This window comes from Ovis aries, chromosome X (assembly GCF_016772045.2).
Source record: "Ovis aries strain OAR_USU_Benz2616 breed Rambouillet chromosome X, ARS-UI_Ramb_v3.0, whole genome shotgun sequence".
Taxonomy (NCBI): domain Eukaryota; kingdom Metazoa; phylum Chordata; class Mammalia; order Artiodactyla; family Bovidae; genus Ovis; species Ovis aries.
The window spans coordinates 116,638,969-116,663,983 of NC_056080.1; the positions used below are offsets into that span (position 1 = coordinate 116,638,969).

General features: G+C 38.8%; 1 protein-coding gene across 16 annotated transcripts in view; it reads left to right on the top strand.

Moving 5' to 3' along the window:
- KLHL13 (kelch like family member 13) overlaps nucleotides 1-25,015 on the top strand; it is a 447,719-nt gene that overhangs the window by 101,361 nt on the left and 321,343 nt on the right. The window contains exon 1 of one of the 16 annotated variants that reach the window (XM_060407358.1): nucleotides 9,869-10,014. The exons of the other annotated variants lie outside the window; for them this stretch is intronic. The gene's annotated coding sequence lies outside the window, so the exon portion shown is untranslated. Of the gene's footprint in view, nucleotides 1-9,868; nucleotides 10,015-25,015 lie in introns of those variants that run through there. 16 annotated transcript variants of the gene reach the window in all.

Below are 25,015 nucleotides of genomic sequence, written 5' to 3' on the forward strand. Positions count from 1 at the left end.
ACACAATTAGACCTACTACTGCTGTACCATCGTTATACCACTGCTATTTATACTCTGTACTCTACCCTCATTGACAGGAAATACTGCTCAACAGGAAGCCCTATAATCTAGTCCCTTCTGGAGGTCAAACTGAATGTATATTACTAAGGTAGGGCATGTTGACCCAAAGACTCATTGATAGTACTTTTACTGTGTGGTAATGCATTGGACGGAGAAGGCAATGGCACCCCACTCCAGTACTCTTGCCTGGAAAATCCCAGGGATGGAGGAGCCTGGTAGGCTGCAGTCCATGGGGTCGCACAGAGTCGGACACGACTGAAGCGACTTAGCAGCAGCAGCAGCAGCAGTGCATTGAATGTGCATCTCTCTCGCTTTCTGGAGATACTGATTAATAGTTATCCATTTGAATCTTTATTGGACAACTAAGACTACTTATATACAATAAGTGTTAATAAGCAGAATTGTACTAACAGAAATAGAACAGTTGTGGAGAACAGAGTCCTGGGGCACACACAGTCTTGACTTGGGAGGTTCCAGCTTCTATTAACATTTTGAGCAAAATCACTAGTCTTGCTGTAAAAGCAAAAAATATACATACATGCACACAAGTTGCCCCTTTCAACCAGCATCATCAAGTGATAAAAAAGGTATATCATGTTCCTTAATTTTCATCACCCTGGTCCTCACCTTTCTGTTAGGTAAAGCATACCATCATCCCCAACTCTATACCATTGTGTTTAAGGCCCTCGCCAGAGAACTCCATCTTGAAATGACTCCTAGTCAGCTTGTGTCAAAGAATAGTTGAAGATATTTAAGAGCTAGCCACTAAAATGTTAAGCATACATTCCCTCAGGTTCTCTAAATATAGTTAGATATAGTACCTGTGACCTGCTTTTGAGAGATAGTATTAAGAAATGGTCACATGAAGCAATTCTGTATCTGTCAGAGAATTATTTGTTGAAAATTATTGCAATACTCATTGTCTTTTAACTAAGAACTCTTAAGAAAACTGCCATCTAGAATGTAGTACCAGGCAAAAGCTTGTTTCTATGAAAGAAGTGGAGTTGAGATACTAGGAGCTATACTTTTTTTTTTTTACTTGATTTGGCTGGTCTTGGTCTCAGAATACTCAGAAGAAAACTGGGTGCTCACTTATGATCATTATTTCATCCCTGGTTCCTAGTAAATTCTCTTTTCCCTGTCTCTAGAGTTTTAATATATGTAATTTGTATCATTATTTTCACCACCTGTGGTGCATAAATCCTTACATTTATTTATTTGACTTTACATTATATAAAATTCTTTAGAAGCAAGTAGGCTATAAATCCAGTACTCCTGCCTGGAAAATCCCATGGACGGAGGAGCCTGGAAGGCCTGCAGTCCATGGGGTTGCTGAGGGTCGGACAGGACTGAGTGACTTCACTTTCACGCATTGGGGAAGGAAATGGCAACCCACTCCAGTGTTCTCTCCTGGAGAATCCTGGGGATGGTGGAGCCTGGTGGGCTGCCGTCTATGGGGTCACACAGAGTGGGACACGACTGAAGTTACTTAGTAGAAGTAGCAGGCTATAAATAGGGCTTCCCAGGTGGTGCAGTCTTAAAAAATCCGCCTGCCAATGCAAGAGACTCCAGAGATGTGGGTTCGATCCCTGGGTTGGGAAAATCCCTGAGGAAATGGCAACCCACTCCAGTAATCTTGCCTGGGAAAGCCCATGGACAGAGGAGCCTGGTGGGCTACAGTTCATGGGGTCGAAAAGAGTCGGATATGACTAAGCATGCACAGCATGCAAGGCTATAAATAGGAAATAGATAAATGTAAAATAAACAAACCAGACCTCTTCTAGTGTAACATGAAATTTGAAAGAAAGTGACAGTCCCTCAGTTGTGTCTGACTCTTTGCGACCCCATGGACTATACAGTTCATGGAATTCTCCAGGCCAGAATACTGGAGTGGTTAGCCATTCCCTTCTCCAGGGGATCTTCCAAACCTAGGGATCAAACCCGGGTCTGCTGCATTCCAGGCAGATTCTTTACCACCTGAGCCACCAGCGAATCAATTATCACATGTATTTGGTATTTGGCTGGACTGCTACTCTTAAACTCTTGACTTGGGCATCTCAATCTGCAGAAGGATATTTTTATGCTTACTCTATTTATAGGCTTCTAAATCTAGAATGGAGCAAAGACTTTTCCTGTTTTTGGTGGGGGGATGGAGTGGGGTGGTAGATTGTTGTTGCATCTTTAAACTTGGTTTCTTTTATAATCAACTTTGCTTCAGTTATAGAAAATTTGTATGATGCAAGAAGACCAGGATCGTGTCAGAGGGAATTGCTGAGTGTTCATATAAGAAGCTTGCATCATGTATCATTCTAATGTGGCAAAGAGTTAGTATTGCAACAGGTGATTTTAAGCATCAAGGAAAAGATAGGAAAGGTGTGACGGGGGATGAGAGCAAGGACACTGGCAGTAACAGTTGGCAGGTGGGAACAGATTAAAAGGAGAATTGAAGGCCCTAGGCATGGTGCATGTCACAGTGACCCAGGTGTGAGAACTACATGCATTGAAGTAAGCAAGGAAATTAACAAAAGAGTATTAATAAACCCTATTCACATAGAGTACTCCCACCTTTCATATTCCAGCTCCAAACAACCTCCTCCTGAGTTAAGCATCCCTTCCTCTCTTTCCACAGGCATTTAGAATTAATCTCTTCTTTGTCTGACTTTGTGTAGTACATCATTCATACTGATTTTATGGCTCTTAGCACTTTTTACTGTGTTTGTGGGTTTCTGTCCTTCCCTCTTTGAGGGCAGTTTGTTCATCTTTACTGCTTAGATGCCTGGCTATGCTTCTCAGCTGTATATAGAGTTGTTAGCAGTTTGTTGAATAATGAATGTCATGATGAGTAACAGTGCAGACTGAATCCATACTGTCTGTTCAGTGTTGATTGTTGTCTTAAGCACTAATGGACCTGACTGTTGGCCTATAAAAAAAAGTTGGACACTTTGAAACCACAGCTCTCTCATTTATTTTATTTTTATTTTTTTTTAAGTTTTTTATTTTTTAAATTGTAAAATCTTTAATTCTTACATGCATTGCCAAACATGAACCCCCCTCCCACCTCCCTCCCCATAACATCTCTCTGGGTCATCCCCATGCACCAGCCCCAAGCATGCTGTATCCTGTGTCAGACATAGACTGGCGATTTAATTCTTACATGATAGTATACATGTTAGAATGCCATTCTCCCAAATCATCCCACCCTCTCCCTCTCCCACAGAGTCCAAAAGTCCGTTATACACATCTGTGTCTTTTTTGCTGTCTTGCATACAGGGTCGTCATTGCCATCTTCCTAAATTCCATATATATGTGTTAGTATACTGTATTGGTGTTTTTCTTTCTGGCTTACTTCACTCTGTATAATCGGCTCCAGTTTCATCCATCTCATCAGAACTGATTCAAATGAATTCTTTTTAACGGCTGAGTAATACTCCATTGTGTATATGTACCACAGCTTTCTTATCCATTCATCTGCTGATGGACATCTAGGTTGTTTCCATGTCCTGGCTATTATAAACAGTGCTGCGATGAACATTGGGGTACATGTGTCTCTTTCAATTCTGGTTTCCTCGGTGTGTATGCCCAGCAGTGGGATTGCTGGGTCATAAGGTAGTTCTATTTGCAATTTTTAAGGAATCTCCACACTGTTCTCCATAGTGGCTGTACTAGTTTGCATTCCCACCAACAGTGTAGGAGGGTTCCCTTTTCTCCACACCCTCTCCAGCATTTATTGCTTGCAGATTTTTGGATCGCAGCCATTCTGACTGGTGTGAAGTGGTACCTCATTGTGGTTTTGATTTGCATTTCTCTAATAATGAGTGATGTTGAGCATCTTTTCATGTGTTTGTTAGCCATCCGTATGTCTTCTTTGGAGAAATGTCTATTTAGCTCTTTGGCCCATTTTTTGATTGGGTCGTTTATTTTTCTGGAGTTGAGCTGCATAAGTTGCTTGTATATTTTTGAGATTAGTTGTTTGTCAGTTGCTTCATTTGCTATTATTTTCTCCCATTCAGAAGGCTGTCTTTTCACCTTGCTTATATTTTCCTTTGTTGTGCAGAAGCTTTTAATTTTAATTAGATCCCATTTGTTTATTTTTGCTTTTATTTCCAGAATTCTGGGAGGTGGATCATAGAGGATCCTGCTGTGATTTATGTCTGAGAGTGTTTTGCCTATGTTCTCCTCTAGGAGTTTTATAGTTTCTGATCTTACATTTAGATCTTTAATCCATTTTGAGTTAATTTTTGTGTGCGGTGTTAGAAAGTGATCTAGTTTCATTCTTTTACAGGTGGTTGACCAGTTTTCCCAGCACCACTTGTTAAAGAGATTGTCTTTACTCCATTGTATATTCTTGCCTCCTTTGTCAAAGATAAGGTGTCCATATGTGTGTGGATTTATCTCTGGGCTTTCTATTTTGTTCCATTGATCTATATGTCTGTCTTTGTGCCAGTACCATACTGTCTTGATGACTGTGGCTTTGTAGTAGAGCCTGAAGTCAGGCAAGTTGATTCCTCCAGTACCATTCTTCTTTCTCAAGATTGCTTTGGCTATTCGAGGTTTTTTGTATTTCCATACAAATCTTGAAATTATTTGTTCTAGTTATGTGAAAAATGTGGCTGGTAGCTTGATAGGGATTGCATTGAATTTGTAAATTGCTTTGGGTAGTATACTCATTTTCACTTTATTGATTCTTCCAATCCATGAACATGGTATATTTCTCCATCTATTAGTGTCCTCTTTGATTTCTTTCATCAGTGTTTTATAGTTTTCTATATATAGGTCTTTAGTTTCTTTAGGTAGATATATTCCTAAGTATTTTATTCTTTTCGTTGCAATGGTGAATGGAATTGTTTCCTTAATTTCTTTTTCTACTTTCTCATTATTCGTGTATAGGAATGCAAGGGATTTCTGTGTGTTGATTTTATATCCTGCAACTTTACTATATTCATTGATGAGCTCTAGTAATTTTCTGGTGGAGTCTTTAGGGTTTTCCATGTAGAGGATCATGTCATCTTCAAACAGTGAGAGTTTTACTTCTTCTTTTCCAATTTGGATTCCTTTTATTTCTTTTTCTGCTCTGATTGCTGTGGCCAAAACTTCCAGAACTATGTTGAATAGTAGCGGTGAAAGTGGGCACCCTTGTCTTGTTCCTGACTTTAGGGAAATGCTTTCAATTTTTCACCATTGAGGATAATGTTTGCTGTGGGTTTGTCATATATAGCTTTTATTATGTTGAGGTATGTTCCTTCTATTCCTGCTTTCTGGAGAGTTTTTATCATAAATGGATGTTGAATTTTGTCAAAGGCCTTCTCTGCATCTATTGAGATAATCATATGGTTTTTATTTTTTAATTTGTTAATGTGGTGAATTACATTGATTGATTTGCGGATATTGAAGAATCCTTGCATCCCTGGGATAAAGCCCACTTGGTCATGGTGTATGATCTTTTTAATGTGTTGTTGGATTCTGATTGCTAGAATTTTGTTGAGGATTTTTGCATCTATGTTCATCAGTGATATTGGCCTGTAGTTTTCTTTTTTTGTGACATCTTTGTCAGGTTTTGGTATTAGGGTGATGGTGGCCTCATAGAATGAGTTTGGAAGTTTACCTTCCTCTGCAATTTTCTGGAAGAGTTTGAGGAGGATAGGTGTTAGCTCTTCTCGAAATTTTTGGTAGAATTCAGCTGTGAAGCCATCTGGACCTGGGCTTTTGTTTGCTGGAAGATTTCTGATTACAGTTTCAATTTCTGTGCTTGTGATGGATCTGTTAAGATTTTCTATTTCTTCCTGGTTCAGTTTTGGAAAATTGTACTTTTCTAAGAATTTGTCCATTTCTTCCACGTTGTCTAGTTTATTGGCATACAACTGTTGACAGTAGTCTCTTATGATCCTTTGTATTTCTGTGTTGTCTGTTGTGATCTCTCCATTTTCATTTCTAATTTTATTGATTTGATTTTTCTCTCTTTGCTTCTTGATGAGTCTGGCTAATGGTTTGTCAATTTTATTTATCCTTTCAAAGAACCAGCTTTTGGCTTTGTTGATTTTTGCTATGGTCTCTTTTGTTTCTTTTGCATTTATTTCTGCCCTAATTTTTAAGATTTCTTTCCTTCTACTAACTCTGGGGTTCTCCAGTTCTTCCTTTTCTAGTTGCTTTAGTTGTAGAGTTAGGTTATTTATTTGACTTTTTTCTTGTTTCTTGAGGTATGCCTCTATTGCTATGAACTTTCCTCTTAGCACTGATTTATAGTGTCCCACAGATTTTGGGTTGTTGTTTTTTCATTTTCATTCATTTCTATGCATATTTTGATTTCTTTTTTGATTTCTTCTGTGATTTGTTGGTTATTCAGAAGTGTGTTGTTCAACCTCCATATGTTGGAATTTTTAATAGTTTTTCTCCTGTAATTGAGATCTAATCTTAATGCATTATGGTCAGAAATGATGCTTGGAATGATTTCAATTTTTTTGAATTTATCAAGTTTAGATTTATGGCCCAGGATGTGATCTATCCTGGAGAAGGTTCCATGAGCACTTGAAAAAAAGGTGAAATTCATTGTTTTGGGGTGAAATGTCCTATAGATATCAATTAGGTCTAACTGATCTAATGTATCATTTAAAGTTTGCGTTTCTTTGTTAATTTTCTGTTTAGTTGATCTGTCCATAGGTGTGAGTGGGGTATTAAAGTCTCCCACTATTACTGTGTTATTGTTGATTTCCTCTTTCATACTTGTTAGCATTTGTCTTACATATTGCGGTGCTCCTATATTGGGTGCATATATATTTATAATTGTTATATCTTATTCTTGGATTGTTCCTTTGATCATTATGCAGTGGCCTTCTTTGTCTCTTTTCACAGCCTTTGTTTTAAAGTCTATTTTATCGGATATGAGTATTGCCACTCCTGCTTTCTTTTGGTCTCTATTTGCGTGGTATATCTTTTTCCAGCCCTTCACTTTCAGTCTGTATGTGTCCCTTGTTTTGAGGTGGGTCTCTTGTAAGCAGCATATAGAGGGGTCTTGTTTTGTATCCATTCGGCCAGTCTTTGTCTTTTGGTTGGGGCGTTCAACCCATTTACGTTTAAGGTAATTATTGATAAGTATGATCCCGTTACCATTTACTTCATTGTTTTGGGTTCGGGTTTATACACCCTTTCGTGTTTCCTGTCTAGAGAATATCCTTTAGAATTTGTTGGAGAGCTGGTTTGGTGGTGCTGAATTCTCTCAGCTTTTGCTTGTCTGTAAAGCTTTTGATTTCTCCTTCGTATTTGAATGAGATCCTTGCTGGGTACAGTAATCTGGGCTGTAGGTTATTGTCTTTCATCACTTTAAGTATGTCTTGCCATTCCCTCCTGGCCTGAAGAGTTTCTATTGAAAGATCAGCTGTTATCCTTATGGGAATCCCCTTGTGTGTTATTTGTTGTTTTTCCCTTGCTGCTTTTAATATTTGTTCTTTGTGTTTGATCTTTGTTAATTTGATTAATATGTGTCTTGGGGTGTTTCGCCTTGGGTTTATCCTATTTGGAACTCTCTGTGTTTCTTGGACTTGGGTGATTATTTCCTTCCCCATTTTAGGGAAGTTTTCAACTATTATCTCCTCAAGGATTTTCTCATGATCTTTCTTTCTGTCTTCTTCTTCTGGGACTCCTATAATTCAAATGTTGGAGCGTTTCATATTGTCCTGGAGGTCTCTGAGATTGTCCTCGTTTCTTTTAATTCGTTTTTCTTGTTTCCTCTCTGATTCATTTCTACCATTCTATCTTCTATTTCACTAATCCTATCTTCTGCCTCCATTATTCTACTATTTGTTGCCTCCAGAGTGTTTCTGATCTCATTTATTGCGTTATTCATTATATTTTGACTCTTTTTTTATTTCTTCTAGGTCCTTGCTAAACCTTTCTTGCATCTTCTCAATCCTTGTCTCTAGGCTATTTATCTGTGATTCCATTTTGATTTCAAGATTTTGGATCATTTTCACTATCAATATTCGGAATTCCTTCTCTGGTAGATTCCCTACTTCTTCCTCTTTTGTTTGGTTTGGTGGGCAACTCTCCTGTTCCTTTACCTGCTGAGTATTCCTCTGTCTCTTCATCTTGGTTATATTGCTGCGTTTGGGGTGGCCTTTTTATATTCTGGTAATTTGTGGAGTTCTCTTTATTATGGAGCTTCCTCACTTTGGGTGGGGTTCTATCAGTGGCTTGTCCAGGTTTCCTGGTTAGGGAGGCTTGTGTTTGAGTTTTGGTGGGTGGAGCTGGGTTTCTTCTTTCTGGAGTGCAGTGGAGTGACCCGTAATGGGTTATGAGACATCAAAGGTTTGGGGATAATTTTGAGCTGCCTGTATATTGAAGCTCAGGGGAGTGTTCTTGTGTTGCTGGAGAATTTGCGTGGTATGTCTTGTTTTGGAACTTGTTGGCCCTTGGATGGAGCTTGGTTTCAGTGTAGGTATGAAGGCGTTTGATGAGCTCCTATTGCTTAATGTTCCCTGAATTCAAGAGTTCTCTAATGTTTTCAGGCGTTGGATTTAAGCCTCCTGCTTCTTTCAGTTTTATTTTTACAGTAGCCTCTAGACTTCTCCATCTATACAGCACCGATGATAAAACATCTAGGTTAAAGATGAAAAGTTTCTCCACATTGAGGGACACTCAGAGAGGTTCACTGAGTTACAAGGAGAAGAGAAGATGGAGGGGGTAGTTAGAGGTAACTGGAATGAGACGCGGTGAGATCAAAAGAGGAGAGAGCAAGCTAGCCAGTAGTCACTTCCTTATGTGCACTCTATAGTCTGGACCACTCAGAGGTATTTACAGAGTTATACGGGGAAGAGGAGAGGGAGGAAGTAGACAGAGGTGGCCAGGAGGATAAGAGAGAGGAATGAGTAGGAGAGAGACAAATCCTGCCAGTAACCAGTTCCTTAGGTGTTCTCCACCGTCTGGAACACACAGAGATTCACAGAGTTGGATAGAGAAGAGATGGGGGGGGGGGGGAAGAGACAGAGGCCACCTGGTGGAGAAAAAGGAGAGTCCAGAGGAGGAGAGAGTGGTCAAGCCAGTAATCTCGCTCTCAGGTAAACTTGGGTAGTGAAGTTTGGGTTTTTAAATGTACAAAATTGACAACAAAAACCTAAGAGCAAAAATTAAATATCTAGAGTAGAGGTTGGATTTTCACAGATACAATATTAAAGAAAAGCAGAAGGAAAAAGGAAGAAAGAAAAAAAAGACTTATTAAAAAACAAACAAACAAACAAAAACAAAAAAACACCAACAACCATCCAAAGACTATATATGGTGTTTGCTTTAAAAAAAAAAAGTTTTTTTAAAAATAGTAATAATAGGTTATAGAAATAAAAATTAGAGGAGAAATAGAAGACTTAACAATTTAAAAAAAAGTTAGAAAAAAAGAAAAAACAAAAAAGCAAAAAAAAAAAAGGGAATGATTTTAAAAATAGTAACAATATATCTAGCCCTTCTCTGATGTTATGGGCCATGTGGGATCACTTCCAAGGTGGTTCCCTCCATTTAACTTCATCTGTTTGCTGGTTTTTTAGGCTCACTAGTTCAGTCGCGCTGTGGGGAGGGGGGATGCTGCAAACAAATAGCACTGTCGTGTGCTCACAGTATCTCAGCCCCGCTTAACCTGTCCTTTCTCGCGGCACACAAACCGCTCAGGCTCTACGATGCTCAGCCGGGAACCGTCTGGGGCCGGCCCTAGGCTGCGTGCACTTCCCTGGTCCAAGCCGCCCAGGTTCGGCGCTCAGGCAGCCCTCAGAGGCACAAATTTGGCTGGGACTGCGCTTTGTGCCCTTCCCAGGTCCGAGTAGCTCAGGAGTTTGGCGATCGCGATCGCCGCGGCTTGTCACCTTTTCTGCCGCTGCTGCTCAGTTTTCTGGGTGGACCGCTGGCGCACCCCGTGAGGCAGATTGTGACTGTCCAGCACCCCCAGAAGTCTTAGCAAAGGAGCCTGCTTGCAGTTAGGTACGTAAAGTCTCTCCGGTTCTGCAATTGCCCCTATCCAGTCCTTATGGCTCTGGCTGCCTGTCCCCGGTGGGGGATGGTCTGCAGCCGGCTTTTTCCGTTCAGTCCTTTGTTCTGTGCTCGGTCCTGGCGGTGTCTTATGTTCGAGCTTTTCGCGTGGTAGCTATCCCACAGTCTGGTTTGCTAGCCCAAGTTAGATCGTTCTGGTTGCGCGTGGGGCGTTCCTGCCCGATTCTTGCAAAGCACTGCAGCCCGCGCCTCCCGCGCGTCCCTACCCTGCCCCCACTTCCCAATGGCGGATGCAGGCGTCTGTGCTGCTTTTCTGCTGGGGGAGTTACTGTTGGGCTTGTAATCGCTTGGTTTTAATTATTTATCTATTTTTCCTTCCTGTTATGTTGCCCTCTGTGTTTCCAAGGCTCGCCACAGACTCGGCAGGGAGAGTGTTTCCTGGTGTTTGGAAACCTCTCTTCTTCAAATTCCCTTCCCGGGACAGGCTTCCCTTCCCGGGACGGGCTTCCCTTCCCAGGAGGGAGCTCCCTCCCCACCTCCTTTGTCTCCTTTCTCGTCTTTTATATTTTTTCCTACCTGTTTTTGAAGGCAATGGTCTGCTTTTCTGGTTGCCTGATGTCCTCTGCCAGCCTATAGAAGTTGTTTTGTGGAGTTTGCTCGGCGTTGAAATGTTCTTTTGAGGAATTTGTGAGGGAGAAAGTGGTCTTCCCATCCTATTCCTCCGCCATCTTTTCCCACCAGCTCTCTCATTTAAATTGAACTTCATGGAGCCCCTTTGGTGTAGTTAAAGATCTCTTGATGCTTTGAAAGTTGTAACCCTTGTGTGTTGGTGAGCATCAGGCTTTGGGGAAGGAATATAGCTTTCCAGGCCAATGTCCCACATTTTAACTAACTGGTATGCCAAGGACAGACTGAAATGCCTTTCTCCCCACCTTCATGATGACCTCACTTCAGAAGAGGTGACAACTTTTGTGTTGATCATAACTTTTCTAAAAACTCTGTTGAGTGAAAGCCTCCTGTCAGACTTTTCTTACAATGGGACCAGTAACTTGGTCTTCCTGATTGTCACTCTCCACTTCTGCCATGAACTCTGGCTGTCTCTATATGGCCACTCTGGTGGCCGTGGATGAGCCTAGTCCACATTTCTTTCTCCTTTGGTGGAAGACAACCACCTTCTTTTTAATCCCCTGTGGTGCTTCACTGGAAAGGTACAAAAGTGGAGGGTTACATAGCTGTAGTCTTGTGAAAGGGGCTTCCTCAAGAGGTGAGTGGTTGTCTCCTCACATGACATTCTTCCCCAGAGTCACTGTTTCAAAAACAATAATGTTTTTGTTTTTGTCATAATATTTCTGGATATCTTCAAAACCCGTTTCTCATACTGGGCTAGCTATCTGGACCTAAAGGAAACTGACCCAGTCATGTGTGTTACTGGCCTCTCCCTCAGCAGAACTTTGTGCCCCTAGTCCCTCAAGCATTCAGGCTGTTTCTTTTGGCTTACCAAGATATGCTTGCAGGATAGGCTCTTGTGTAAGTTATTTCTTATTTGCATTAAGGTATCAACTGTCATCTTTTTTAAAAATTATTTTCATACTGTCATCTCCATTTGTTTAGTAAAATAGCATCCCACTCCCTGCTTTTGTTATCTTTTTTTTCAAATTCACATGTCAAGAAATAATTAGGGGAGAAATTGAGAGGTAGGTGGTAATTCTCTGGGTATCTTTGACATGTTAATTTGGCCATTTCATATTCCATCTAAATGCCGTGTTAAGATCTCGAATAGGAGCCAGATTTCCTGAACCTCAGGATAATGTCCTATATACCTCATAAAGTACTGAGTAAAAATGCAAGTTTTGGGGCATGCCTGCCCCCTCCAGAATGTCCTTATAATTTAATTGATCACTGTAAGCTGGACATTTATTCAAGACAAGCAGATGCTGCCATGTCACTGAAGAAGGGATTAAGCCTCTGCTGACATCTTGATCTTAAGACTTCTGACCTCCAGAAGTATAAGATAATATATGTGCAGTATTTTAAGCCACTGTTTGTGATGATTTGTTACAGAAACCAAAGAAAATTAATACTGATCTCATGCTTTTGACTACTTGGCCTTGGTGTCTTCGTGGTGATTTAGTCATTTTAGTCATGTCCAACTCTTTGCGACCCTGTGGACTATACAGTGCATGGGATTCTTAGATGCCTACAAAAGGAGAATCTATGGCATACCAGTCCATCCTAAGGAAAAAAAAAAAGCCTTTTGTGATCAAAAGCTCTTAGATCATCTTTAGAAAGTCTAAGAGAGAGAAAGATTCACTTTACCCAAAACTGATTCTTTGAAAATAGTAGTTACTGTGGTATCTGGTCTCCATCCACTAGATGTCAGGAGAGACAATGTCAAGGCTCCTACTGACAAGGCTTCAACTTTCTACTAGGGTGAAAGTGAAGTTGCTCAGTCGTGTCAGACTCTTTGCGACCCTGTGGACTGTAGCCTACCAGGCTCCTCGGTCCATGGGATTCTCCAGGCAAGAGTACTGGAGTGGGTTGCCATTTCCTTCTCCAGGGGATCTTCCCTACCCAGGGATTGAACCTGGGTCTCCCGCATTGTGGGAGCCTCTACCTCTGAGCCTCTACTAGGGTAGTGTTCCTGATTGGAGAAAGCAATGGCAACCCACTCCAGTACTCTTGCCTGGCAAATCCCATGGATGGAGGAGCCTGGTAGGCTGCAGTCCATGGGGTCGCTAGGAGTCAGACACGACCGAGCGACTTCACTTTCACTTTTCTTTTTCATGCATTGGAGAAGGCAATGGCAACCCACTCCAGTGTTCTTGCCTGGAGAATCCCAGGGATGGGGGAGCCTGGTGGGCTGCCATCTATGGGGTCGTACAGAGTCGGATACTACTGAAGCAAATTAGCAGCAGCAGCAGCAGCAGCATTCCTGATGAAACTGAAAAGCAAACAGTTGCAGAAATTATATAGTAATGGACATGTAAAATTCAGACAGGATACAATAATACTCTAAATTGTTTTTTTGGAATATGTACAGCAAAATATACTAGTCTGTGTTCTCATGATGCCAAATGAAATATTGCCAGCTCTTTTAAAGAGTTTGTGGTAGCCCACAGAGGATTTCCTGGGCATTTCCCACTGGCCTGAGGCTTAACCTGTACTTTTTGCCCTTTCAAACAGCACTTTACCTAGAAAGCTTCTTAGTAGCTTAGCACAAGGGAATCTTATTTATTGGTTTTGTGTAAAGTAGATCATTTCGTGGCTCTGAGTGTTCATGCAAGGGAAGGCATTATGTTTTTAGGAACACTTGATTTTCTTTTTCAGAAGATTTAAGCAATTTGTTCTAGATCCTGTCTGCTCTCTGTTCTCAAACTGACCAACTTGGTTCTGACTGACTACAATTTTCTCTTTAAGTTCCACTTGTTTTGATTTGCTCCTGGGTCAGACAGGGTAGGTATAGTAAGAGAGCACAGAAAGGTTAGACACAAATAAAGATCAGAAATAACAAAGGTTAAAGGCACTAATGTCAGATGATTTATCAGCATGGCAACTGGGGTCAAGAAAGCAGAAGCAAAAAGACCAAAAAAAAAAAAAGTACAGCACTACTTGCTGACTGTGAGTGTGTGTGTGTGTGTGTGTGTGTGTGTGTGTGTGTGTGTGTGTGCATGCACATGGGTTGGGTACATTCCTAGGGTAAAAAACAAGTCACAGATTTGTTCATGGGATACCTGATCACAAATCACCCAAGAACTACCTGTTGGTTATAGAAACAGCCTGGATCAATAAATTGGACCAGAGCCCCTAAGCAATTTATATCTATTCTAAATAGAGTGGAAAGCTGACCTTTTTATTAATAAGTCCTGTTATTCCACCTCAGTGTCCCTAGAATCATGTGGTCTTTTCAGATCCTGGTGGCTCAGACAGTAAAGAATCTACCTGCAGTGCAGGAACCACAGGAGACCCAGGTTGGATCCCTGGGTTGGGAAGATCCCTGAAGAAGGAAATGGCAACCCACTCCAGTATTCTTGCTTGAAGAACTCCATGTGCAGAGGAGCCTGGTGAGCTACAGTCCATGGGGTCGTAAAGAGTGGAACACAACTGAGGGACTAGGACTTTCACTTTCTTTCACCATACTTTTTAGGCCTTCTAATGACATAGTATAGTTTTTTAAGCTTTCTTTCTATTCATGAATCTTGCTGAATATGTCTTGCTTTGTATCTGTAAAACTTTCTGGATTTTCTTTCTTCTTAACTTATGCATGCTCTCAGATCATCTTTGTTTAACTGTCTTGAGTCATCTATGATAGCTTAACATTCTCTTCCTATATTTTCCCTATATTCAGCATCAGTATGCTGAAGCTTTACATTCACCCAAAGCTTGTTGAGAGAGGGATATTTTGAGCTATTATCCCCCTGCTGCTGCTGCTGCTAAGTCGCTTCAGTAGTGTCCGACTCTGTGCGACCTCATAGATGGCAGCCCACCAGGCTACCCCGTCCCTGGGATTCTCCAGGCAAGAACACTGGAGTGGGTTGCCATTTCCTTCTTCAATGCATGAAAGAGAAAAGTGAAAGTGAAGTCGCTCAGTCTTGTCCAACTCAGTGACCCCATGGACTGCAGCCTACTAGGTTCCTCTGTCCATGGATTTTCCAGGCAAGAGTACTGGAGTGGGGTGCCATTGCCTTCTCCATTAACCCCCTATCTACATTTTTAGTGCTCTTTTAACTTTTATTCATTGTAAAGCGATTAATTTTTGAATAAGTAATACATGTATATGGTGAAAACTCAAACACTAAAAAGACATAAATATGTTTTTGGAAAAAAATAAAAAAACTAAAAAAGTGAAAAGTTTCCCTCCCATCATAACCCCAGCCATTCCATACCCTTCCCCAGAAGCAATAACTACTACCAGTTTCTTGTTTATTCTCCAAAGGTATTCTAAGCATTTATACAATATATACAAATAACATACTTAACATATTCTTCTACACCCAACATTTTTCATTTAACATTATTTTAGAGGTAGTTAATATCACTGCATGTAGAAATGCTTGATTCACTGTTTGAATTAACCATAATTTATTGATGAATATCTAGGTGGTTTCCAGTTTTCTGTTATTATAGTATTAGTCATTCAGTTGTGTCCATCTCTTTTGTAACCCCTTGGACTGTGGCCTGCCAGGCTCCTCTGTCCATGGAATTCTACAGGCAAGAATACTGGAGTTGGTTGCCATTCCTTTCTCTAGGGGATTTTCCTGACCCAAGGATCGAACCTGGGTTTCCCATGTTCCTGGCAGATTCTTTACCGTTTGAGCCACCAGGGAAGCCCTTTGCTATTATAAACATTGCTCTAATACATATCTTTGTAATCTTTCTTTTTTAATTTATCATTTACTTGAAGGGTAATTGCTTTACAGAATTTTGTTGTTTTCTGTCAAAATTCAACATGAATCAGCCATAGGTATACATATATCCCCTCCCTTTTGAACTTCCCTCCCATCTCCCTCCCCATTCCACTCCTCTAGGTTGACAGAGAGCCCCTGTTTGAGTTCCCTGAGCCATACAGCAAATTCCCGTTGGCTATTTTACATATCGGAGAAGGCAATGGCACCCCACTCCAGTAATCTTACCTGGAAAATCCCATGGATGGAGGAGCCTGGTAGGCTGCAGTCCATGGGGTCACTAAGAGTCGGACACAACTGAGCGACTTCACTTTCACTTTTCACTTTCATGCATTGGAGAAGGAAATGGCAACCCACTCCAGTGTTCTTGCCTGGAGAATCCCAGGGACGGGGAAGCCTGGTGGGCTGCCGTCTATGGGGTCACACAGAGTCGGACACGACTGAAGTGACTCAGCAGCAGCATTTTACATATGGTAATGTAATTTTCCATGTTACTCTTTCCATACATCTCACCCTCTCCTCCCTTCTCCCATGTCCATAAGTCTATTCTCCAAGTCTGTTTCTCCATGCTGCCCTGTAAATAAGCTCTTCAGTACCATTCTTATAGATCCCGTATATATGTGTTAGAATACAATATTTATCTTCCTCTTTCTGACTCATTTCACTCTGTATGATAGGTTCTAGGTTCATCCACCTCATCAGAAATGACTCAAATGTGTTCCTTTTTATGGCTGAGTAATATTCCATTGTGTATATGTACCACAGCGTCTGTATCCTTTCATCTGTTGATGGACATCTAGATTGCTTCCATGTTCTAGCTATTGTAAATAGTGCTGCAATGAACAATGGTATACATGTGTCTTTTTCAATTTTGGTTTCCTCAGGGTATATGCCTAGGAGTGGGATTGGTGGGTCATATAATGGTTTTATTCCTAGGTTTTTAAGGAATCTCCATACTGTCTTCCATAGTGGCTGTATCAATTTATATTCCCACAAACAGTACAAGAGGGGTCCCTTTTCTCCACACCCTCTCCAGAATTTATTGTTTGCAGACTTTTTGATGATGGCCATTCTGACCTGTGTGAACTCATTGTAGTTTTGATTTGCATTTCTCTAATAATGAGTGGTGTTGAGCATCTTTTCATGTGTTTGTTAGCCATCTGTATGTCTTTTTTGGAGAAATGTCTGTTTAGGTCTTTTCCAAAAGACTTTGATTGGGTTGTTTGTTTTTCTGGCATTGAGTTGTACGAGCTGCTTGTATATTTTGGAAATTAATCCTTTGTCAGTTGTTTCATTTGCTATTGTTTTCTCCCATTCTGAGGATTGTCTTTTCACCTTGCTTATAGTTTACTTTGCTGTGTAAAAGCTTTTAAGTTTAATCAGGACCCACTTGTTAACTTTTGTTTTTATTTCCATTACTTTAGGAGATGGGTCATAGAGGATCTTGCTTTGATTTACGTCATTGAGTATGTTTTCCTCTAAGAGTTTTATGGTTTCTGGTCTTACATTTAGGTCTTTAATCTAGTTTGAGTTTATCTTTGTGTATGGTGTTAGGAAGTGTTCTAATTTCATTCTTTTACATGTAGCTGTCCAGTTTTCCCAGCACCATTTACTGAAGAGGCTGTCTTTCCCCATTGTATATTTTTGCCTCCTTTGTCAAAAATAAGGTACCCATAGATACATGGATTATTTCTGGGCTTTCTATCTTATTCCATTGGTCTATATTTCTGTTTTTGTGCCAGTGCCATACTGTCTTGATGACTGTAGCTTTGTAGTATAATCTGAAGTCAGGAAGGTTGATTCCTCCAGCTCCATTCTTCTTTCTCAAGACTGCTTTGGCTGTTAGGAGTCTTTTGTGTTTCCATATGAGTTGTGAAACTTTTTGTTCTAGTTTTGTGAAAAATGTCATTGGTAATTTGCTAGGGATCACATTGAATGTAGACTGCATTTGGTAGTATAGTCATTTTCACAATATTGATTCTTCCTACCCAGCAACATGGAATATCTCTCCATCTGTTTATGTCATCTTTGATTTCTGTCATTAGTGTCTTATAATTTTCTGTGTCTTTTGTCTCCTTAGGTAAGTTTATTCCTAGATATTTAATTCTTTTTGTTGCAATGGTGAACGGGATTGATTCTGTAATTTCTCTTTCTGATTATTCATTGTTAGTATTTAGAAATGCAAGTGATTTCTGTATATTGATTTTGTATCTTGCAACTTTACTGAATTCACTGATTAGCTCTAGTAATTTTCTGATACTATCTTTAGGATTTTCTATGTACAGTATCATATCATCTGCAAACAGTGAGAGCTTACTTCTTCTTTTCCAATATGGATTCCTTTTATTTCTTTTTCTTCTCTGATTGCTATAGCTAGTACTTCCAAAACTATGTTGAATAATAGTGGTGAAAGTGGAAACCCTTGTTCCTGATCTTAGGGGGAATGCTTTTAGTTTTTCACCATTGGGAGTAATATTTGCTGTAGGCTTATCATATATGGCCTTTACTATGTTGAGGTAGGTTCCTTCTATGCCCATTTTTTGAAGAGTTTTAATCATAAATGGGTGCTGAATTTTGTCAAAGGCTTTTTCTGCATCTATTGAGTTATCACATGATTTTTTTCTTTCAATTTGTTAATGCAGTGTATCACATTGATTGATTTGCGTATACTGAAGAATACTTGTATTCCTGAAATAAACCCAACTTGATCATGGTGCATGAGCTTTTTGATGTGTTGCTGAATTCTGTTTCCTAAAATTTTGTTGAGGATTTTTGCATCTATGTTGATCAGTGTTATTGGCCTGTAGTTTTCTCTATTTGTGTTGTCTTTGTCTGGTTTTGGTATCAGGGTGATGGCCTTGCAGAATGAGTTTGGAAATGTTCCTTCCTCTGCAATTTTCTGAAAGAGTTTTAGAAGGATAGGTATTAGCTCTTCTCTAAATGTTTGATAGAATTCTCCTGTGAAGCCATCTTGTCCTGGGCTTTTGTTTTATGGGAGATTTTTTATCACAGCTTCGATTTCAATGCTTGTGGTTGGGTTGTTCATAATTTCTATTTCCTCTTGGTTCAGTCTTGGAAGATTGAACTTTTCTAAGAATCTGTCCATTTCTTCCAGATTATCCATTTTATTGCCATATAGTTTTTCATAATAGTATCTTATAATCCTTTGTATTTCGGCATTGTCTATTGTAACCTCTCCTTTTTCATTTCTAATTTTGTTGATTTAATTCTCTCTCTTTTTCTTGGTGAGTCTGGAAAAAGGTTTGTCAATTCTCAAAGAACCAGCTTTTAGTTTTATTAATCTTTACTATTGTTTCTTTCATTTCTTTTTCATTTATTTCTGCTCAGATCTTTATGATTTCTTTCCTTCTACTAGTTTTTTTTTTGTTGTTGTTCTTCTTTTTCCAGCTGTTTTAGGTGTAAAGTTAGGTTGTCTGTTTGATGTTTTTCTTGTTTCTTGAGGTAGGATTGTATTGCTATAAACTTCCTTTTTAGGACTGCTTTTGCTGTATCCCATAGGTTTTGAGTTGTAGTGTTTTCATTGTCATTTGTTTCTAGAAATTTTTTAATTTCCCTTTTGATTTCTTCAGTAACCTGTTGGTTATTTAGAAACGTGTTGTTTAATCTCCATGTGTTTGTGTTTCTTACAGTCTTTTTTCTTGTAACTGATATCTAGTCTCATAGCATTGTGGTTGGAGAAGATGCTTGATATGATTTCAATTTTCTTAAATTTACTGAGGTTTGATTTGTGACCCAAGATGTGGTCTATCCTAGAGAATGGTCCATGTGCATTTGAGAAGAAGGCGAATTCTTCTGCATTTGGATGGAATGTCCTGAAGATGTCAATGAGATCCATCTCATCTAATGTATCACTTAAGACTTGTGTTTCCTTATTAATATTCTGTTTTGATGATCTGTCCATTGGTGTGAGTAGGGTGTTAAAGTCTCCTACTATTATTGTGTTACTGTCAATTTCTCCTTTTATGTTTGTTGGTGTTTGTCTTATGTATTGAGGTGTTCCTATGTTGTGTGCATAAATATTTAAAATTGTTATTTCTTCCTGTTGGATTGATCCCTTGATCATTATGTAGTGTCCTTCCTTATCTCTTATAATATAAGGTCTACTTTGTCTGATATGAGGATTGCTACTGCAGCTTTCTTTTGGTTTCCACTTGCCTGGAATATATTTTTCCATCCTCTTACTTTCATTCTATATGTGTCTTTAGGTCTGAAGTGGGTTTCTTGTGGACAGCATATATATGGGTCTTGTTTTTGTATCCATTCAGCCAGTCTGTGTCTTTTGGTTGGAGCATTTAACCCAACGTTTAAAGTAATTATTAATATATATGTTCCTATTGCCATTTTCTTTATTGTTTGGGGTTGATTTTGTAGATATTTTTTCTTCTCTTGTATTTCTTGACTGTATAAGTCCGTTTAACATTTGTTGAAAAGCTGGTTTGGTGGTACTGAATTCTCTTAACTCCTGCTTGTCTGAAAAGCTGTTTATTTCTCCATCAATTTTGAATGAGATCCTTGCCAGGTATAGTAATCTTGGTTGTAGATTTTTCCCTTTCAGTATTTTAAATATATCCTGCTTTTCCCTTCTGGCCTGCAGAGTTTCTGCTGAAAGATCAGCTGTTAAGCATGTGGGGTTTCCCTTGTATGTTACTTTTTGCTTTTCCCTTGCTGTTTTTAATATTCTTTGTGTTTAGTCTTTGCTAGTTTGATTCGTATGCGTCTTGGCATGTTTCTCCTTGGGTTTATCCTGTTTGGACTCTTGGTGCCTCTTGGACTTGATTGACTATTTCCTTTTCCACACTGGGAAAATTTTCAACTATAATCTCTTCAAACATTTTCTTATACCCTTTCTTTTTCTCCTCTTCTTCTGGAACCCCTATAATTTGAATGTTGGTGCATTTGATATTGTCCCAGAGGTCTCTGAGACTATCTTCAGTTCTTTTCATTCTTTTTACTTTATTCTTCTCTTCATAAGTTATTTCCACCATTTTATCTTCCAACTCACTGATTCATTCTTCTGCTTCAGATATTGTGCTATTGATTCCTTCTAGAATATTTTTAATTTCAGTAATTGTGTTGTTTGTCTCTGTATGTTTATTCTTTAATTCTTCTGGGTCTTTGTTAATTGATTCTTGCATTTTCTCCATTTTGTTTTCAAGGTTTTTGATCATCTTTACTATCATTATTCTGAATTCTTTTCAGGTAGTTTGCCTATTTCCTCTTCATTTATTTGGACTTCTGTGTTTCTAGTTTGTTTCTTCATTTGCATAGCATTTCTCTGCCTTTTCATTAGTTTTTAAACTTATTGTGTTTGAGGTCCCCTTTTCCCAGGCTTCAGGGTTGAATTCTTTCTTCCTTTTGGTTTCCGCCCTCCTAAGTTTGGTCCAGTGGTTTGTGTAAGCTTCATATAGGGTGAAATTTGTGCTGAGTTTTTGTTTATTTGTTTTTCCTCTGATGAAGGCTGAGTGAGGTGGTAATTCTGTCTGCTGATGATTTGGTTTGTATTTTTGTTTTATTTGTTTTTTAGATGAGGTGTCCTTCACAGGGTGCTGCTGGTGGTTGGGTGATGGTTTCCTTTGTGTGAGTTCTCACTATTTGATACGCTCTAAGGTAGTTCTCTCATAGTCTAGGGTCTTGGAGTCAGTGCTCCCACTCTAAAGGCTCAGGGTTTGATCTCCAGATCAAATTCAGGGAAGTTGTGATGCTCACTGTTCTTTCAGGAGTCCAGATTTATGAAGAACCAATTTATGAAGAGGAACTGTGGGAGAGTCTATCAGTAGCCAATATGTCTTGGGTGCTCTGGATGACCCACAGTCTGGGACCCTCCACTCAGCAGTCTGATGTGGCTGGAGTGCCAGAGACCCACAGGCCAGGTGCTGGCTCCAGAGATTCTCTTTGTAGTCTCTTTTGCACATGTGGGAGTATATCTGTGGCATAAATCCCAAGAAAGGGATTTTCTGGGTCAAAAGGTAGGAACACAAAAAAATAGGAACACTTTTAATTTTGACAGAAATTTCCAAATTGTTTCCATTGCGATAAAAATATGAAGCCCATAAGCAGTGTATGGGAATGCCTATTCCCTCATACTCTTGCAGAAGATTGTATTATCAAAACATTTTTATCTTTCTTTATCTGATGTATATCATAGATCTATATGTTCTAGATTTAGTTTGCATTTCCTTCATATATGAGATTGAACATATTTCATATGTTCAAGAGAAATTTGTGTTACATCTATTGCTCAGTTGAAATGGACAATGATCAAGGTTGTTGACTTAAGTCTTATTAATTTGCAGGAGCACTTTATGTACTAAGAAAAGTAGTGCTTTTTTTGCTTTGTGTTCCTGTTTTTTCAGTTTGTCTTTTGATTTCCCATTAATGATTTTGTGTGTGTGTGATGCAGTGTTTTTAGATTATATAGTCAAACTGATCAATCTTTCTTTTTATGGCTTCTGGGTTATATGGCATCTTATCTTTCGCTCCCTGAAATTATTAAAACTTTCACTCATACTTTCTTTTAATATTTTTACGGTCCTATCATTTGAGATTTAAATTTTTAATTCATTTGGTATAAGGAATGACATAGTGATTTAATTTTCCAAATATACTTTTTAACCTTAATTTCCCCTTGATTATATTAATAATAACTGCTCATTGTAAAGAAATTGACAGATAAAGGAAAGAAAAAAGAAAAATCACCTATCATTCCATTTCCTAGAGATAATTACTATTGACCTATTATATTTCCTTTTTCTTTTTTCTATGTATATGTAGAAATACAGTTTTTTCTTGTAAAAATCAGGATCATATTATACATAGAGTTCAATATCCTGCTCTTTTTTCAACTCAATATTATATCATGAGAAATTCGCCATGTCAAATATGCTTACTCTTTTTTTTAAATTGGAGGCTAATTACTTTATAATATTGTGGTGGTTTTTGCCATACATTCACATGAATCAGCCATGGGTGTACATGTGTTCCCCATCCTGACCCTCCCACCCACCTCTGTTCCCATCCCATCCCTCAGGGTCTTCCCAGTGCACCAGCCCTGAGCTGGTCTCATGCATCGAACCTGGACTGGCACTCTATTTCACATATGATAATATACATATTTTAATGCTATTCTTTCAAATCATCCCACCTTTGCCTTCTCCCAGAGTCCAAAAATCTGTTCTTTAAAATATGCTTACTCTTGAAATATGAGTACTTTTGTTCTTCTCTGTCTGAGTCTGTCCCATCTAATCTATTTTGAGACTTAGATTAAAAACTCTGGAGTAATAGAAAACATTTCTGTACAAATGGAAGTCTCAGTTTTTGATGGGCATCTAGGAAATGCTCATTGATAATATCATGCTTTTCCTTTCATTATTATAATTCTTGATTAGAAGTTAGGTGCAAGCATATTTAATATGGGACCAACTTCTATTTTCTATATAATGCTCCAAAAATTAATCACAGAGCTATATGTCAGCTATTCAATAATATTTCAATATAACTATTCAATAATATTTTGATACTGAACCACACCAAATCTTTATTTTCTGTGAACAATTTACTATTAAGTATGTATCACTTAATGGGGTAATCATCTAATAATTGCTTTAACTAACAATACAAAGGGAATAGAGTGGGAAGAGATTTGATTTCTGGTGGGTAATAAAAGTCTTCGTGGAACAACTGATATTTATAGGGCTGGATGGAATTTGATAGATAGAGATAGAGGCGGGAAGGGCAAGACATTTCTGGCAAAGAGGATAAAATGTGCTAAAATCTAGATGTGGTAAGGTACCAGGTATGTTCATTGAATTGTCAGTCCAGTTTGGTTGGGGTGTGGGTTACATGAATGAAAATAGTGGGTGATTAGGTTTAAAAATTAACCTCGCAAATGTAAAGCTTAATGAAGGTTTTGAAAGACGAACTGTAGAGTTGCCACTTCTCTAGGCATTAGGATGATGAAATGTTTTTGACTTTTTATTATGAAAAATGTTAAACATATACAGTAAATAGAACTATTGCTGATTCTTTATGTAGCCGTCAGCCTACTGTAGCAGTTGAGATCTTATAACCACTCTTGTTTCATCTACATGTCCCATTTTCACCATATAATTTTGAAGGAAATCCCAGACGTCCTATCCTTTCATATACAAATATTTCAGTATATGTCTCTAAAATATAAGGATGTTTTTTACAAAAACATAATCATGATATCAAAATATAACCACACCTAGGAGAACTGATGATACATATTTCCTTAGAATGACTGAAGAAAGGCATGCAGTGCCAGTGCAGTGCTCAACCCAGAAAAAAATCATGGTTGCTCCCCCAAGTATAAAATATTGTGTTATTTAATTGAATGAACTCAGTGTTGTATAGAGAGTTACCTAAATGCAGATAACAGAAATGAACCATTTTTTATGAGTGGTGAATGTGATAAGTCACTTCACTGACACAGAGTCATTTAAAGATTTTTTTTTTTTTAAAGCATGCAATTACATCAGAAGCAGAGCTTGGAAATGATGCTTCTCAGAAGGGAAAAGGCATCATCAATTTTCATTAAAATCAAACCGACAAAATAATTTTCTCAACTTTTTAAAGTCTTTCATAGAAATAACAGAGCTTTATTTCTTTCAGTCTTTGGTACCTGTGCCTGGAACTGCCCAAGAAAGAGAGTGATTTTTTTTTTAAGGACTAAGGTTAAAGAGACATAATTAAAAGAAAAAATTAAATAGCTCAGTGTCCCAATAAATTGTGTCCTCCTAAGGAAACTACATTATATTAGAATAGATTATTATCTGGGGGTTCATTGGGAAAGTGCTGCTACCATGGTGGAAATGCAATTACATTGTGTTGGATGTTGATGAAGAGAAGGCCATTGAAGCCCAAAAGCCTCCTTATTCCCCTGTGTGCCTTTATCCCTGTGACATTAGCCACCTGGAGCCCTGTTTGTTCAGTTGCCCATCTGATAGAATATCCAATCTCCTCATTTCCTGTGTGGTGGAAAATTATTTTATTCGGCAAGTGATTGAATCCATCTTTGGAATGGAAATCACTGATGTGTTTGAGACAATGTATTTGGCACAAAGCACAGATGAGTTCTTATATTCCTTTTTCTAGCAGACCTTGCCCAAAGCCTGCTGTTTTTTTTTTTTTTTTAAGACAACAGAAGTTCTAAATGGGTTAGGTAGAGCAGAGATTGCTTTAGAATGTAAATGGTTTCTTTATTTTAACTTTATTTTCTGAAGACTTATTCTTCTCTAATGGGGGAAAGATGGAAGAGAGGGGGGGAAAAGCATCTCTTAGAACAGCTCAGTTTTAGGTGTGATTCAGCCCTTCTGTGAGGTCACAAAGCCATTCAAATCTAAGGGGACAGTGGCACATTATAGCATGATGCTGATGCTTGTGCTGAATGACTTTGCATTCAAGATGGTTAAAAGTGGGATATGTGCACTGTAAGAAAATTTGCCCTTTCTTTGAAATATAGTAATCCCAATGAGAAATAGAGACTTCTGAGTGTAGGAGGCTGAACTCGGCATGTATTTTATCTTTCCTCATTTTCTTGTTCTAACGGG